The sequence below is a fragment of the Enhydra lutris genome, unplaced genomic scaffold (genome assembly GCF_002288905.1).
Source record: "Enhydra lutris kenyoni isolate GAN:26980312 unplaced genomic scaffold, ASM228890v2 scaffoldscaffold48, whole genome shotgun sequence".
NCBI lineage: Eukaryota > Metazoa > Chordata > Mammalia > Carnivora > Mustelidae > Enhydra > Enhydra lutris.
In genome coordinates, this window is record NW_019154132.1 from 12,360,721 (window position 1) to 12,379,565 (window position 18,845).

Here is an 18,845-nt window from a genome sequence, read left to right on the forward strand (position 1 = left end):
ACACATGAGACGTTGCTTATAGATTATATGCAGGAGAGATGCTCAGCCAGGAACAAGACTCTTGATTTAAATACTAGGCAAAGAAAGGCTCTTTTTTTGTGTGCAAAAGTCATCCTGAAACATACTTTTCCACTGTAGAACTTAAGTTATCAATTGCTAATATTCATAAACCTGATGGTCATAAAATGTCTGTTCTTCGTTTTAAAAAAACACCGATGGACACCCACCTTGTTACATAAAGAAGGCTAACAGCCCTTTTTGCACAGTTTTGCTAACATAACAGAAAATATCCATCAATTGTCTATTGATGTGCCCTTGGTAGGATATTAAGAACAATTTCTTCTGCAAAAGGATGGAAAACAAAAACCTTGAGCAGAGAAAGATTGCACATTCCAAGAAGGTTAGCTAATTTCCTTCAGTGGAGCATAGTGAAAGGACCTGTGGACAGTGTGTTGCTGTGCTTAATCTGGAAAAAAAAAAAAAAAAAGGAGAAAAGGCATCACCATATCTTTTGGCATCCAGATCTAAAAGTCACTGAGTTAAATGGTAATTTTGAGCAACTTTGAAATGACCATCAATATTGTCTGCTATTTTAAACAATAAAAACTTTCTCTTTTTACCTCCAGCTATCTTACATTTTAATGACACAGACTCAAAATAGCACAATGCATACTTCTAGGTTGTGATCATTAAAATGCTTCATCTGTCGACCGTTAGCCACAAATAATCAACTTGAGAAAATAAACGAAACTAAAAGGCTTTCTTATTCCTGTAACCATATCTGGATTTTTTCCCCCAACCTTCTTTTCCTTCTTGCTCAAGCAAAGATAGCCCAAACAAACACAATCCAGCTCTTTGCCCAAGCTTTTCAATTTAAGCCTGCATAAAGCAGACTAGAAGTGACCTTATTTCTTGTTTCACCAAAAGGGAGTTGTGACATATCTAAACTTCCCCCTGGGGAAGAGAAATAGGATAGGCCAGAAAGACAAATCATAAACCTGTAAGTCAAGGTTTATCATAGAGAAACAACAGGAAATATCTATGAGGTTGTTTACAGCTTGTCAAGCTAACTTAATATAAGACTGCATAATGTGACTTACCATGACAATAGTTTCAACTCTGGAATTTCCTTCCACTGTAGTCAATTTTATGGTGCCCTTGAACCAGGGAAGCAGCGTGGTGTGCAGTGGGGGGAAGACACAGGCTTTGCTGATAGACAGACTGAAGTGTGAATCCCCAAACAGCCATTTGGCTTTGACAATGTCTTAAGGAATCTGAAATTCTTAACTGTAAAATGAGTATAAGAATGTATACCACACATTACTGTGTGAAGATCTAGAGGACAATATACAAAAAGTCCCTGGAAAACATTTTTAGCCATTTTTTTAGAAGATTTTATTTATTTCTTTCTTTAAGAGAGAGAGAGCACTAGCAGGGAGGGGCAAAGGGAGGGGGAGAAGCAGACTCCCCGCTGAGCAGGGAGCTGGGAGCAGGGTTCCATCCGAGGACCCTGAGATCATGACCTGAGCCAAGGGCAGACGCTTAATGGACTGAGCCACCCACTAAGCCACTCAGGCTTTAACCATTATTGAGAGGATTATGGGCATCGAGCTATAGAAGAGAGAACAGGGAGAAGATTCTTGTCCAGGGCACAGGTAGAAAAAGGCTGGAAATCAGGAGAAACCAAATACCTCTTTAATAAAAAGTTTACTTAAGATCGAACCAGCAAAGTGAGTCAGGGAAACCAGGTGACAGAGACTTTGTGGAGGTATATACACGCTGTCCCAAACCGGAACTACTCCACTCGACCCCATCTCAGATTCACCACGCTCCCAAAAGGCCCTCGTAGAAAAAGGCACTGTGAAGAGTACTGCTCGTGGGAAGCGTCATTCTGCAATCAGGAGGCTAACATCAACCTCGTGAATGGCCGTGCAGCCTGGGCAAATTCTAATTTTCCTCACCCATGGGGCACATGCTAAGTTGGCGTATTCAAAATTTCATCTATTATTCAGTCTACATAAAGCGCTGTTATTTGGAGGTGGTTTTGCTACACTGTAGACTTAGGAAATGAAATGTACCATTCAGAAGAAATTCACAGCTAAGGCCTTTCATCTTAATTTGACATTATTGTTACAGATGCAAAGGTGGTGTTGCCTTTTCAGCAAGAGCTGAAGGTGCTTCTGCATAGATCTCGGAAATCCCGGAAGATCTGGGAGAGTCAACGCTAAGCCCGTGCACCGCGGCGGAACAGCCCCGTAGAACAGTGCGGCTGGACTTGTTCCAAATACGTCACGACACAGATTTGCAGCAGAAGTCAGAAATTTAAAACCCATCCGACTAGGTTTGCTCCTGGAAGTGTTTGTTAATTTACCTCTGCAAACACCTCTCGAGTATCTTTTCATGACAGCCACTGTATACACATTATTTAGATTTTCGGTTGTCTTGCCCAGAACTCTAAAAATATGCAAAAATTATTTTGTGTATATCTCAAAAAACATTTTTTCCACTGGATAAAAAGGGAACACACCAAGTTTCAAAACTTCAAAGAAGGGAAGATTATTTTAGAACCCTGCCAATATTCACAGCAGTATGATTAGAAATAAATCTTGGATAGGCAAAGATCTCTTGGATAAGACCAAAAAAAAAAAAAAAAGTCCTACAAAGAAAGAAAAAAAATTGACAAATTGGACTTTATCAAAACTAAAAACATCTTATTATCAAAAGACTCCACTAAAAAAAAATGAACGGATATACTACAGACTGAGAGAAAAACATTTCCATGCATTGGTCAGATGACCAAGGACATATATCCAGAATATATAAAGAATTACCACAATCACTAAATTTTAAAAAATGCAACAAACATTAGCAAAAATCTTAAATATTTAAATATACATTCTACAAGAACATATACAAGTAGGCAAAAAGCACATGAAAAGCTTTCACCATCATTAGTCATCAGTAAAATGGAATTTAAAACCAATAAAATACCACTTTTTGCTCACCAGAATAGCTGAAATGAAAACCTTTGACAACACCAGGTGTTGGCAGGAGTGTGGAGCATCTGGAATGCTCAGACTGCTGGCGGAAGTGTAAGATGATAAACTATTCCAGAGAACTGTTTAACTTCCAGCAATTCCCCTCATATGTATCGACACAGAGGAATGATAACATATGTCCACAAATAGCCTGACTGGTACAAAAATATTCATAGCAGCTTTATTCATAATAGCCCAAAGCTGAAACAGCCCCCACCCTGAGTCCCTTCACAGGAACATGGATGTGCAAATTGTGGCATATTCATATGATAGAACAATCTCCCATAATGAAAAGGACAGAGCTGGGCACCTGGGTGGCTCAGTGGGTTAAGCCGCTGCCTTCGGCTCAGGTCATGATCTCAGGGTCCTGGGATCGAGTCCCGCATCGGGCTCTCTGCTCGGCGGGGAGCCTGCTTCCCTTCCTCTCTCTCTGCCTGCCTCTCTGCCTACTTGTGATCTCTGTCTGTCAAATAAATAAATAAAATCTTTAGAAAAAAAAAAAAGGACAGAGCTACTGATAAGCACAACAATCTGGTTGAGTTTCAAAAGAGTCATACTGGGAAGGACCTGGGTGGCTCAGTCGATTAAGCATCCTACTCTTGATTTTGGTTCAGGTCATGATCTCAGGGTCATGAGATCAAGCCCCGAGTGGGGCTCTGTGATCCGTGGGGAGTTTTCTTGAGATTCTCTCTCTTCCTCTCCCTCTGCCCCCCTTTCTCTCAAAAATACACAAATAAATCTTTTTTAAAAGTGTGTCATACTGAATGACAGAAGCCAGACACAAATGCCACATACAGTAGGACTCCATGTATACAAAGTCCAAATTCAGACAACACTAATCTATGGTCATCGAAATCAGGTAGTCGTTGAGAGGAAAACTTGGCTGGAACAGAACACAGAAAAGTCAACCACCCAAAGGCATTAGACAGCAACTAAATCAGTCACATACTGGGAGGTGGGTGGCACTGGGACAAAGACAAAAAAACTGGATAAGTTTTAGCTTGTGTGGCTTTTAGCCTGAGGGCAGTGAGCCACATCTTTGTCGTGCAGAAGAGCTAAAACTCAAATATGCGCATGCCACACTGCCAGCTTGAAGAACAAGATGGCAGAGGTTGGGTTAACCAGTGAGGCTGGGAAGGGAGAGGATAATCCCCCCCAAAAGAGAGAGACCAAGAGAGTGTGTCTCACCTCCTGCAAATACACTTTATCCAAACCTTTCCCTGGGTCCCAAACTATAGGTCCATGTGGTCGATTTCTAGCAGCTCAGCTAAGGCTAAAAGAACTGAACTAGAATTTCAGCTCCCACCCACAGCTTCCAGTGTAAGTTCAATCAAGTTGTCTGTCTAACAGGAAAAATTAATATTTTTACAGAAACATTAGAATCCAAGGTGCTTACAACGTATCGGTTGTCCAGAATATAATCCAAAATTATTCCATCAAGAAAGAGGGAAAAGTTATCTATACTTCAGGAAAAGACAATCCGTGGACACTGATCCCAAGATGATCCAGATACTGAAATCAGTAGGCAAGAATTTAAAGTAGCTATGACAGTCATGCTAAAGTCTAGGAGAATGCTCGTAAGGAAGGAAAAACTTAGGAAATACAGAAGAGAAATGGAAACTAGAAAAAAAAAAGAATCAAATGACAATCCCAGACTTGAAAAAAATGAAATATCTGGAATAAAAAAGTTCAACAGATGAGCTAAACAGCAGATGGGAAATTATGAAAGAATTATTGACCTTGAAGACAAAGAAACAGAAATTCTCCAATCTGAATAAGAGAAAAATAGATTGAAAATAATACATACATAAGGCCTCAGAAGCACTTGGGGCAATATCAAGAGGCCTAAAAGAATTCTTAGAGTCCATGAAGAACAAAGAGAGAATGAGGCCCTCTGGATGAATTATTTGAAGAAATAATAGTTGAAATTTTCCCATATTTGGTGAAAATTTACAGAAAAATCTGTATATTCAAGAATCTCAGCCAACCCTGAGTCTAAGAGATAGGATAAGGGGGCTTAGTGTACACATATTTCAATTGTTTTCTATTTTTTCATAGAAAGTAATATAAAAACTCATCAAAACAAACACTGACCTCTGTACATGATATTGTCCCTTAACAGATCAATTGTTAATAAATAATCTAATCTGGGACAATACGAAGTGGATATTCAAGCTTCGGGCATTCACTGAAAGGTATTCAACATCTTTATGATTCCTGCTTGTCGAGAAAAAACGTGGTCCAGGGGAAAGGCAGCTGATGATTTGCATTATCTGATATACGGTCTACCCCCCAATAATCTGTTAATTTATCAGTCCTTCTGTCACTCAGTGAAAGCTCTTCATCATATCTCATAGATAAATATATACATGTCTGATGACAACAAGAATGAATGATGGGAGACAGGACGCCATGCACAGCAACCTGCTCCCCACTCTTGTGCTGCATCTGGTCTTCATCGGCAGGAATGTAGCTTACGAGGATGCACCAGAAAGCCTAAACTTTCAGCACTATATTTGAGCATATGATGATAAAAAATACCATTCATAAATTTAGTTGTCCTACCTCTGTCACTAACTCGTTGCATGACTGTAAGCGAGTCCCTAAATTTACTCAAAACTCAATTTCTTCTCTACAATATGAAGAAGTTAAGAAAAGAATTTTCTCCCTCAAGCCCCTTTTGTGCTTAACAGTTGTTGTCCTCACTGACACCTTTTGAAAGGGACAATAATTTAGTATTTCCAGGGACTCAACCAAGATACCGGGTCAACCGAACTTGTCTGGTATTCTTCTCTCTGATCAAAGCCTAGGATCTACTTTCAGTCAGCCCCACGTGAACCCAGCAGATTTTGAACATATGCAGATAAGCATCACAAACTCTGAACAAGTGTTCTTGTTTTAAAAAGGGAACTGACACGAGCAACTAGGTGGGGTTTTAAAAGAGATGAAAATCCCCAAAGAAAGTTAATGTGCTATGATTAAGTTCATACAGAACTGACATCACCTAGGGGAAAGGGAAAACCACCTACAATAAAATGTTATGCCTGTCCCTGTTTTCAAGTTCCTCCCACACATCCACTGCTTCTGTTGAAACTTGTAATTGCTGAAGTACTTTTGTATCACAAAAAGAGCTACAGTTCTAAAAGGGAGTGTTGGCCCCAAAATCAGCTTCAGTGTTTGAGGAAATTAAATTGTGTTTGGTCATTTCTTCCCTGGGCATTTAATAACATTACTGTGGTCAGGGTGCCCAGGAGAAGGGCACTTTCTATTAATCATAGACAGAGATCAAATATTCCACTAATTTGTGAATATTTCTTTTTTGAAAAGAAAGAACTGGATGGTATCAAGGCACGATGGCAGAAATAAAAGCAAAGATTTAGTGACTGGCAAAAAAAAGTGGATCTACGCTCAACTGATAAATCAAAGCATACAAGTAATTGTAAAAAGCTCATCTCCTAATTCAAGTTTCTTTAAAGACAAAGAAGTTGTTTTCAGAGTCAATACAAATGATACCAAAATCTCCATGTGAACATACAAAATTGACTTTAGCATAATTTTCTGAATACATAGAGATGAGCTGATGATCAATTACATAACCTTCTAAGAACTATCAGTGAGGCCCTGATTTGCACCATTCTCCCTCTCCTTCTGGCTCTCCATAGGTAGAGTTAACACCGAAGCAATATCTATTTCAGGAAATACTGAAATCTGTTGTTTTATAATTAACAAATGGGGCAGGCTTTTTCTGAAACTTTTGTCTGGGCGGCCGGAATTGCTGGCTGCCGCTAAGTTTATGACCATTTTTTTTTTAAAGGCAAGAATTCTATCAGTTCAAAATTATAATTCAGAAATCATTTATGCTCGGGCCAAAAACCACAAGAGATTGCAGTGTTATCCAAACTCTGCTCCCAGAAACCACTCGAGATCTATAGAGATGCATCTAGGATTTTGTCCTGTTCAAGCTTAACCTGTTTCTTAAAAAAAAAAAAAAAAAAAAAAAAAGATAATTGACTCTCTCTGCTTGACTTATTTCACTCAGCATAATCACTGGGTGTGGTGTATAAACAATGAATTTTGGAATACTGAAAAAAATAAAATAATTTTTAAAAAAAGAAAAAAGAATAAAACAAAATGGATGAAAATTGTGGATTTTATCCAACTCCCTCTCTTTAAGGTTGAGCAAACTGAAGCTCAAAGACATGCAGTGGCCTTTTATAAGGTAGCTCAGCTAGGGGATTTGGACAAGTGACAGTGATTAGACCAATAAATATGAGAGAGAAGGAGAGAGTAAGAGAAAGAAGAAGAGCTGGGACACTGTCCCATGGTGGTATGCCATTTTTTTGGTTACTTTGGGTAAATGTCACCTCCATGTCATACCTCATGTCTCTTGTGTTCATGTGTGTTGTCACCACCTTAGTTCAGGCCTTACTTGTTCACACTGGGACTAGACTGTATCTCCCTCCCTTCAGCCTCATCCAGAATCTTCTTCCTCCAATCCATTTTACCCCCTTGCTACCAGGCTTCCTCCTGACTGTGTTGTTGCCCTGATGAGAGATGCCCAGTGGCTTCACATTGTCTTCTGCTGTGCTTCCCAGCCTGCAGTCCTGGACCAGCAGCATCAGTGCTACCTGAGAACTATTAGAAATGCAGTTCCTTGGGCCCAACCCCAGGCTTGCTGAATCCAATACTCCAGGGTTGAGGCCCCATAATCTGTGTCTCTTCAAGCCCTCCAGGTGATTCTGATGCACACTCGGATCTGAGGATCCTAGTCTAGAGAATAAACTCCAAACCCTGTGCTAGTGTTCAAGATTGTGTATCATCTGTTTCCAACCTACTTATCCATCTTTATCTTCTATTGCTTCCCAATATGGAACCCATGTACCATTCCACTGTACCATTCCTTTGACCCAACAGATGACTGAACTTTTCCGACTTCCCGGCCTTTCCTCACTCTGTTGCATGAACCAGAAGTCTCTTTCATGCTCACCTGTATCTGTCGAAAGCCCACCAATTTTTCAAAGCCAACCTCAACCACTCCTTCAAGAGAACCTTGCAACATCCACATGGTGGTATACCTTCTCCTTATTCTGAATGTCTGCAACACTTTCCCCCTTGATTTTCTATATCCTCACTGAAATATAATTATTTGTGCATATATCTTGTCAGGGTTCCTAGATGATTTAAACCCTGGAGGCCCAAGGCTGTGTTCGTTAGCACTTTGTCTCTTACCGTGCCTATCATATTGTACACATTTAGTAAATATTTGGTAAATAAAAGAATAAAGACTTCTTGAGACCAGGAACCATACCCTCCTTGGCATTGAGCACAAGGTATTACATGTAACAAGTACTTAGTATGTTTATTACTTGAATGAGAAACTGAAGAATAGCATTTTGCTTCAAAGGTCTGGTGTCTGATTTACAGAAACATTTTTTGCACATCTTCTCTATAACAATACATTATTAAAAAAATACAGTATGGCCAAAGTAAAAGCAGCTGGGAATTCAAAAGATCTGAATTCTAGACCAGCTACTTGCTAGTATATAACTTTATATAAACCAGCTATCTTTTCTGGGTTTAAATTTCCTCCTTTTAAAATGAAATTTTTAGACAATATGTTTTTTAAAGCTCTTCTGTTTAAAATCTATAATTTTAATAAATCAGCATAGTGTAACATAAAGAGCATTCGATCACTGGACACTGAGAGTCCTTCTGTGATAACCATTCTGTTAGGCACTAGAAGTAAATTTCGAGTACCAGATCTGGCCCTCTAACTGACTAGCTTTTTATATTAGTCAAACTCCTGAACTGATTTGGAACTTCAATTCCTCATTTATAAAATTGGATTTTACTATGTAACTTTCATTGTGCCACAGCATCTGAAAGAGAAAAAACAATCACCTGGAGGGCTTGATGAAATGCAGATTATGGGGCCCCAACCCTGGAGTATTGGATTCAGCAAGCCTGGGGTTGAGCCTAAGGAACTGCATTTCTAATAGTTCTCAGGTAGCACTGATGCTGCTGGTCCAGGACTGCAGGCTGGGAAGCACAGCAGAAGACAAAGGAAAGTCACTGGGCATCTCTCATCAGGGCAACAACACAGTCAAGATGAAGCCTGGTAGCAAGGGGGTAAAATGGATTGGAGGAAGAAGATTCTGGATGAGGCTGAAGGGAGGGAGATACAGTCTAGTCCCAGTGTGAACAAGTAAGGCCTGAACTAAGGTGGTGACAACACACATGAACACAAGAGACATGAGGTATGACATGGAGGTGACATTTACCCAAAGTAACCAAGAAAAATGGCGTACCACCATGGGACAGTGTCCCAGCTCTTCTTCTTTCTCTTGCTCTCTTTCTCTCTCGTATTTATTGGTCTAATCATTGTCACTTGTCCAAATCCCCTAGCTGAGCTACCTTATAAAAGGCCACTGCATGTCTTTGAGCTTCAGTTTGCTCAACCTTAAAGAGAGGGAGTTGGATAAAATCCATGATTTTCATCCATTTTGTTTTATTATTTTTTCTTTTTTATAAAATATTTTTATTTAGTATTTATTTAAGAGAGAGAGAGAGAGAGAGCACAAGCTGAGGGAGCAGCAGAGGAAGAGGGAGAAGCAGACTCCCCACTGAGCAGTGAGCCTGATGTGGGGCTCAAACCTAGGACTCTGGGATCATGACCTGAGCTGAAGGCAGATGTTTAACTGACCGAGCCACCCCAGCTCCCCAGAGCATCTCTTTTTTTGCATTCGTTCTTACTACACTCACTCGGCCTTGTGCTGGGGCCATTAGGACATTAGGACAATCTTTCTAAAAGATTGCTCCACTTCACCCCCCATATTTTATCTTATGTTCATGTAAGATGTTTAATAAATGCCTGTTGAGTTTAATTGGGAGGAGTACATGTTTTCTTTCACCTCACTGTAAGATTCAATAATTCAGTGAAGACACGACTCCACTGTTTTCTTTCAAAAATATTAAAACCTTAGGGGTGCCTGGGTGGCTCGGTGGGTTAGGCCTCTGCCTTTGGCTCGGGTCGTGATCTCAGGGTCCTGGGATCGAGCCCCGCATCATCCGGCTCTCTGCTCAGTGGGGAGCCTGCTTCCCCCTCTCTCTCTCTGCCTGCCTCTCTACCTACTTGTGATCTCTGTCAAATAAATAAATAAAATCTTAAAAAAAATATTAAAACCTTAAAAATAGTGAAAGAACACAACTTCAAATGTTGCTGTCTCATTGAAAAGTCTTTAGGTCATAAAAGGGATGGTGGGGCTTTAGTTTCCTTAGAGCACTTCAAGCCTGACACTTTCTTACAGCAGAATCCATCCACAGTGACAAGGTCAAATTCATGTGGACTGGAGTAATACCAGGCAAAGAAAAAGGAACTAGGAAACAATCTGGAAAATCAAAAAAGAAGAAAGGCTGGAAGAGCTCAACAGTCTGTATCAAGGATGGTGGCTGTAGGATGGTCTCAAATTTTACAATGACCTTTTCTGAGGATAATCATATGGTTAAATACATAGCACATGGACCACGCTGAAACTGACTGTGTGGTAGACATGTTCTCTTTCTCAGATTATGCCTGAAGAAGGAAGTATTCCAGTGGGATTCTTTCCAATCAGCTCCTGAGGGAAGAATTCTACCTTCTGAAATGACATAAGAGAGAAGCTAGCCTTTCAAATCTTTGGATGGAAAGAGCAAGTTAGGGTGGGCATGAAGTCTCCCAGGCACCCTCTCATCAAAATGTAACCAAAATGCAACCCACTTTTTTCCCCAGACCATAGGCTGAAAAACAAAGAGGTAACATAGAAGGGAGAAAAATATGATTACCCAGAAAACTCTGATTATCAGGTGGTTGTATGTCCATTGATAGTGAGACAATTTTGACTTTGAGCTGTAGTATGCTAAGGCCAAAAAGACCCTAAATGAATCTGAATGGAAAGCTCCTAAGCCACCCCCCACTGTAGAGGGAAGGTTGTCCTGAGGCTGACGGAACAAGAATTTCAAGGAGAATCTATCTGGTCATCAGATCCAGGCGATGTATGTGATTTCCCAAGTAGCCAAATTGTTAGCTTATTCAGTGGTATAAGTGGTATCTGGGCAGTGAGAAAGCTGAAGGTATAAGTCAGTAAAATCATCAACCCCCATTTCTCTGGCCCAGAAGGCATCCCATTCCACATTACTGAGACCTCCAAATTTGGGATGCACTGTGAGACAGAAGGAAGAAAAGACACGTGCATCTGTATCTTCTAAGTGTCTTTTGCATTTCTGATTTGATGCTTTGAGTTAAAAAAGAAAATCTAGAACTCTTTCCAGCTTGTCACACTTAACCATCCTTGAAATAAAACCCAACTCAGTGGTCTGGTCTCACTCAGAAACCCAAGCTCCTCAAAAAGAGCATAGATTGACATGCCTGGCATTTTGCAGATCGGGTTGATGTGGTGGAATGTATTTTTGTTCTCAAATAGTCACTGTCCCTACTTTGGGCGAATAAACCTACCCATCTCATTGACAAGAGGCTTGACTGTGTGGTTGGCTTTAGCTAGTGCAATGTGAGCAGAAATGATACTCCAAGCAGAACTTTCAAGAGCCAGTGTGTGGTTCTGCCAGCTCTCCTGTCCTTCTCCTGAGATCAAAGAGTTTCATGTTGGTACCACCCCTCCAAAATGAAGAGATTGTGGAGAAGAATCATAACAAACATAATATGCACATGAATTTGAACAGTAAATTTTTGTGACTGTGAGTCGCTAAGTAGAGGGGTCATTTGTTACCACAGAATAGCTTAGTCTGTACTGACTAGTACACTCATGTTAAGTCATAGGAAAAGCCCACCAGGCTTCTTCTCCAGTAAACAGCTGGTACATGTATAAAGGTGCTATGCCCAATATTTTATCATGTTGAAATTTTATGTATTTATATTTTATGGTTTGGGTTCAAATGGTCTTATCTTTTCTAGGAGGGTGGTGATGGATAACTATATGCACCTGCATTCTCTCATCTATCAGTCTTCATTCGACCTTAATTCATTAATAGCCAATTTCCCTTGAAGCCAACATCTGAAAATGTGCAACTATTCTTGAAAATCTGTACTAATTGAAATGTGAGTGTTTCCCTAGGTCTGTAATCTCAGTTTTATGAACTTCTATTGTCATTGTTTGGAAGCTGCCTGGAGAAAAGAAGGCAAAAGTCATATTATTTTGACCTTTCCAGTGCTCAAAGAAGATACACCTGGTAGGAGCCAAAGTATGGTCCAGCCTATAAAATCAAATGCATTTTCTCTCCTGACCAGGTGAAAAGCTGTTACCACAGATATTGGCCAGAGTGCAGAGGATTTTCTGCTCTTAAGAAATGACAGGAAGAAAAAAAGGGGTGGGGGGTGCCTGGGTGGCTCAGTGGGCTAAGCCTCTGCCTTTGGCTCAGGTCATGATCTCAGGGTCCTGGGATCAAGTCCCACATCATGCTCTCTGCTCAGCAGGGAGCCCGCTTCCCCCTCTCTCTCTGCCTGCCTCTCTGTCTACTTGTGATCTCTCTGTCAAATAAATAGATAAAATCTTTAAAAAAAAGAAGAATTTTCTGTATTCCAGTACTATACTTTAAAGTTTAAAGATGTAATTTTCCCATGGATTAGTGTACACATTAATTTTTTCTATCACAAAATTAAATTCACTTACTCTTCCAAATTAGAATCCGCCAGTTGTCATTGATGTCAGATAGAACAAGTTTTGCACTTTAATTGGCGGGGTGAGTCCATTTACATTTAATGTAATTACTGATGTGCTAGGTTTGCATCTTGTATCATCTCATTTGTTTTCTATATAGTCTTCCTTTTACTGTTTTCTTCCACCCTCCCTGTCTTCTTTGGGTTAATTATGTATCTTTTAGTAGTTGTTTCTGTCTTTTCCGTTGGCTTTTTTGTTATATCTATTTGTAATACTTTTCTAGTGATTCTTCTAAGGATTTTAATACACACCTTTAACTTGCCTCTGAAATAAAAGCATCACTACAATTCAGGTTACTTTGAATTAATACTATACCACTTTACATACAATTCGAGAACCTTAAAACAATATCATTCTATTTATACGTTCCTTCACTTTACCTTATTGTTACATATTTTATTTTTAAATGTTTAAATCTCACAGTACATTTACCACTTTTGCTATTAACACGATTAAATTAATTTAAGGAAAGAAAGAAAAAACACTTTTATATTTACATATTTATCCAGTATCCTTTAGTCTTTCTTAGAGATTGGATGTTCAATTTGCTATCATGTCAGAAGTTTCCCTTAGCATTTCTTATAATGTAGGTCTGCTGGCAACAAATTATTCCAATTTGGATTTATCTAAGAATGTCTTTACTTTGCCTTAGTTTAAAAAAAAAAAAAATCGAGGGCCACCTAGGTGGCTCAGTCAGTTGGGTCTCTGCCTTCAGCACAGGTCATGATCCTGGAGTCCCAGGATTAAGCCCCATATTGGGGGTCCCTGCTCAGTGGGGAGTCTGCTTCTCCCTCTCCTTTTGCCCCTCACCTGCTTGTGCTCTCAGTCTCTCTCTCTCTCTCCATCTTAAATAAATCAATAAAATCTTTTTAAAAAGCATATGTTTATTATCTCACAATCTGTGGTTCAGAAATTTGAGCATGACTTAGCTAGGTCTTACATTCTGTGGTCTCTCACAAGGCTGAAATCAAGGTATCAATCCAGGGTCTATGGTGTCCTCTGAAGGTTTGACTGGAGAAGGATACGCTTCCATATTCACTCAATGGTTGTTTGCAGCATTTGGTTTCCCACAGGCTAATACAAAGGAACTTGGTTCCTCATTGGTGGTTTGTCAGAGGCCACCAACATTTTCTTGCCACAGGGGTCTCTTCATTATGCTAATAATGAAAGAAAATAATGAAACTTGCTTCATCAAACCCAAGAAAGCAATAAAGTCTGCCAGCAAGACAGAAAGTAGAGTCTTCTGTAACCTAGTCACTGAAACAACACCCATTCAATGTTGTCATATTCTATTGGCTGGGAGCCCGTTACTCAAAGAGAGGGGGTTACACAATACCAGTCATACCAAGATGTGGAGATAATTGGAGACCATCTTAGAAGCTGCCCACAACATAGCAAGATAATTTTTCAATTTTTACAGATCAAATTCAATTTTAGAGATTTAATTAAAAATGTGATAGAAATCTTTTGAGAATATGGAGGGAGAGAAAAGGAAACATAAGAGAATTAAAATTCACCATCTACCATGCAGGCAATCCATAAACAATATCTAATAGACATCAACCAGAGGATAGTAACACAAACATAGCACTTAGGAACACAAAAGTAAATATCAAGAGAATTTCCAAAAAGTTAACATTCATTGTCTCTAGGGAGAGGATGCGGCTGGAGACAGCTGGTTTTGGTTTTGTTTTTTTTCCGAAACATTAAGCAAAGACTTGATGTTTCTCAAGTAAATCTAAATGGATGAAATTTTGACCACTAAAGGAGAACTTTCATGTCGACCACATTAATTGGATTTCAGAATTTAAAAACAAACTTTTTTATGAGTTTCTTCACTTCATGATTTTTTTTCTTGTCAGTTGCATTAACTTTTATCTCCTAACACATAAAATATATTGCCAGATATTCATTGTTATTTCTAGTTTTTCCTTTGGTATGTACAACAGGCTTTATTTAAAGTCTATATTTGTAAAAGAAAGAAAGAAAGAAAAAGAAAGAAAGACAGTTAGTTTTATTTGTGTGTGAGAGAGAGAGAGAAAGAGAAAGGAGGGAAGAGCATCGAGTCTTTGATAAACCTAACAGTGAGAACATTTCAATGTCTTACTAGAGTTGTAGGCAAGCCTGGGACCTATATGGGCACAAAAGAACAACTGCCCACCCCACCCCCCAAAAAAGATGGAAGGATTTCTGAGTGCAGGGAAGGAAAAGGTGTATGTATAAAAGGTGTTTCAGGCATGAGGACATTAATTTATGCCACTAACTAAGCACTTTTCTTTTAAAACCAGAATCTACCCATTCTTTTCCACCTTCTCTTTCTAGTACCTGTATGTTCTATAACATCTTTATTTATCTACATTTTAGTAAGAAATTGAAAAATATTTTAGTGAAATTGAAGAACGGTAAGGGTGAGGGAATTTCCTAGACAAAGATAGCTTTCAATGACAGGGGGAAGAATAAGAAACATGTGGGGCGCTTGGGTGACTCACTCTGGATGACTTAGCATTTGCCCTCAGCTCAGGTAGTGATCCCAGCGTCCTGGGATTGAGCCTCACGTTGGGCTCTCTGCTCATCAGAGAGCCTGCTTTTCCCTCTTACTCTGCCTGATGCTCCCCCTGCTTGTGCCCTCTCTCTCTCTCTCTCTCTTTCTCTCTCTCTGTGCATGTCAAATAAATAAATAAAATATTTTAAAAAGAAAAAAAAATTGAGAAATATGTGGATAGCCCACACATCCTGCCACTCTTTGCTATGGCCAGGGATATGATCACTAGGTACTATGAACAAAGGAATATTGCACATGGATATTTTAAAATTTTTGACATTTCCTCATGAAAACACAAAACTCTTCTTGAATAGGTCCCTCTTTAGAGACAGTTGCCACATCTTCAATGGCATTCATGAAGTGTTCTTTCCTTTCTTTGTAATTAAAAAAAGATTTTCCTTAGATTAAAAAAAGAGAGGTTTGCAAATCTAATTGCTATCTTTTGTAGCAACACTAAGAGTCTTGAAGACTCTTGAATACATTAAGAGCCACCCTATTTGCTTTGTACACAAAGACATTTACATGGTTCCTTTTCTTGTAATCATTCATTAGGTCTTTATAAAGATGACAAGAATATATTTTTTTCTTTATTTCTGACACAACTTTTAATTATTCCTAATAGCATCTGAGGGAGAATTTTTATTTGTATGTTGATCTTTGTATTTACTAGATTTTTAAAAAATGTTCTTGACCTTGAAGGACTTTTGGATTTAGGCTGAAATTTTAATTCAGACTTACCTGTGGCCTCCGTTACATTAGATTTTTTGAATGTCTGCATTGCAAGCCGTCATTTGAGATAGGGTCCCAACCACCTTCTGTATAAGAACACCGAGGTAAAGTCCTTAGCTCAAGGTCACATGGCTAGCTAGTGCCAGCATCTGGAGGAAGCTCTGCTCTCGTTACAGACTCCTAGTCTATGTTCATTCCACTGCGCTTAAAATTCTTTCACTATTTCCTCAGTAAATAAATAGAATTGGGCTTTGTTTTGTTTTGGAGGGGGTTATAAATATTCCTTCTGCCTCTACCTGAGAAATTAAACATATGTCCACACACTTACCTACTAAAGTTCATAGCAGCACGATCTATCCATAGTAGCCAAAAAGCGAAAACAATCCAAATGTCCAGCAATTGATAAATAGATGAACAAAATGTGCATATTCATACTCAGCAATAAAAAAGAATAAAATACTGACACCTGCTACCACTTGGATAAACCCTGAAAACATTATGCTAAGTAAAAGAAGTCAGCCACAGGAGTCCGTATATTGTATGATTCCATGTACATGAAATGTCCAGAATGGGCAAATTTATAGAGACATAAAGTAAATTCATGGATGCATAGAGTTGAGGGAGATGTGCAGGAAGGCTTGAAAGATGACAGGTTAAGAGGTGCGGGATTTCTTTCTGCAGGGATGACAGTGTTTTACAATTGACTGTGACGATGGCATTACATAATGCCCTAAATACACTGGAAGTCACTGAATTACACACTATAAATGAGTGAAGCATGGAATATAAATTATACCTCAATACATCTGTTAAAAATATGCCTTTGTTGATGCTCACTTTAAAGAGAATTTAGATTTATATCATTAGCATTAAGATGAGAAGAAATATCAACAGCATCCATAGATATAAATTAGGGGCAAAAAAAAAAAAAAAAAACACAAAAAAACCCAGATGGCTCAGAACTAAAAAAAAAATATATATTTTGGTTTCTTGTACTTTACCTTATGCATTAGATCTTCACCGTAAGCTGTGCTAAGAAAAAATTTGAATACCTATTTAGCTCTCTGTGATAGGCTCACTCAGTCTGCAGATAGGCACTGCCGACCTGCTGTCAGAAACTGGTGCCGGACACTGGGGGTAAAATGATAAACAAAAAACTAAATCTCACTCAGGGAGCTCCTGGTGAAGTTTCGAATTTTTTTAGAAAAAAAGAAAAAAACAAAAATAGTAATTCAAAAGGGTACATGCACCCTGATGTTTACAGTAGCTCTATCAACAGTAGCCAAATTATGGAAAGAGACCAAATGTCCATCAGCTGATGATGGATAAAGATGTGGTACAGGGGCACCTGGGTGGCTCACTGGGTTAAAGCCTCTGCCTTCAGCTCAGGTCATGATCTCAGGGTCCTGGGATCAAGCCCCACATCAGGCTCTCTTCTCGGGGGGAGCCTGCTTCCTCCTCTCTGCCTGCCTCTCTGCCTACTTGTGATCTCTGCCTGTCAAATAAATAAAATCTTAAAAAAAAAAAAAAAGATGTGGTACACACACACACACACACACACACACAGTGCAATATTATGCAGCCATAAAAACAAATGAAATCTTGCCATTGCAACTATATGGATAGAGCTAGAGATTTATGCTAAGCCGAATAAGTCAGTCAGAGAAAGAAAACGCCACACAATTTCACTCATATGTGGAATTTAAGAAACAAAACAAGTGATCACAGAGGGGAAAATAGGGGAGAGGCAAACCAAGAAACAGACTCTTAACTATAGAGAAGAAACTGTTGGTTGCCAGAGGGAAAGGGGGGAAGGGGATGGGGGAAACAGGAGAAAGGGATTAAGAGGGCACTTGTCGTGATGGGCACCGGGTAATGTATGAAAGTGATGAATCACTACATTGTACACCTGAAATTAATATTACACTGTATGTTAACTAACTGTAACTTAAATGAAAACTTAAGTGAAAAAAAAAAACTGAAGAGTTAGCATTTATTGAACATATTCTGTGTGTCAAACACCATTCAAGTCATTGTGCATCAGTTTAAAGTTATACTAAGTCGAAAAATATCACACAGTTAATATTGGTTGGCTATTAAATTCATTGACGTCATTAAATTATTCAGTTGACATCTATTTCATGAATAAAGTCATTCACTGTCTTATTTCTCTCTCGGTCTCAGACACCTATTCAACTAATGATAACCAAAATATAGTTTATAATACCAAATTTGTTCAAATCTCAAAAGCAATTAATGATTTAGCAAGATGATGACCTTGTGATTGCAGTTCATTAAGGTCCAAAGAGCAGTCAAACAGTTATCTTATTGATTCATTTCATGTCCAGTTCAAGAGCGCAGAGAAAGGAAAAACATTTACAAAGGCAGCATATGGACAGCCGTGAGCATAATCTGTAAGCCTGCGTAAAGCCAATGTCAGCTTGTGGATTCGTACGAATGTTGTGGTCTGATGGCTTTTCGAATGATTTGCAAGACTAACCACTGCTTTCTACTTTATTTCACACACCTTCCAAAAAGCCCTGGGGCACAAGCGTCCCTTTATTCGTTTGTACTTGGGCTTGAAAAGCGAGTTTCTCTTTATTATGTATGCGGTGGGCTCAGGGCAGGTGAAAACTGGGGCTTGGCCACTGACACTTGTCCCTGGTGCAGTGATGTGGGTTATACTCACCTTTCTAAGTGTGACTTTTCTCCTGAGAACAAAGTGCTTTACAAATATGTGCCTGAGCTCAGAACCTCAGCAGGGAGACAAGAAGATAGGGACCAGTGGTAAACTGTGTCACACCATAGGAAATCAATGGAAAAGAG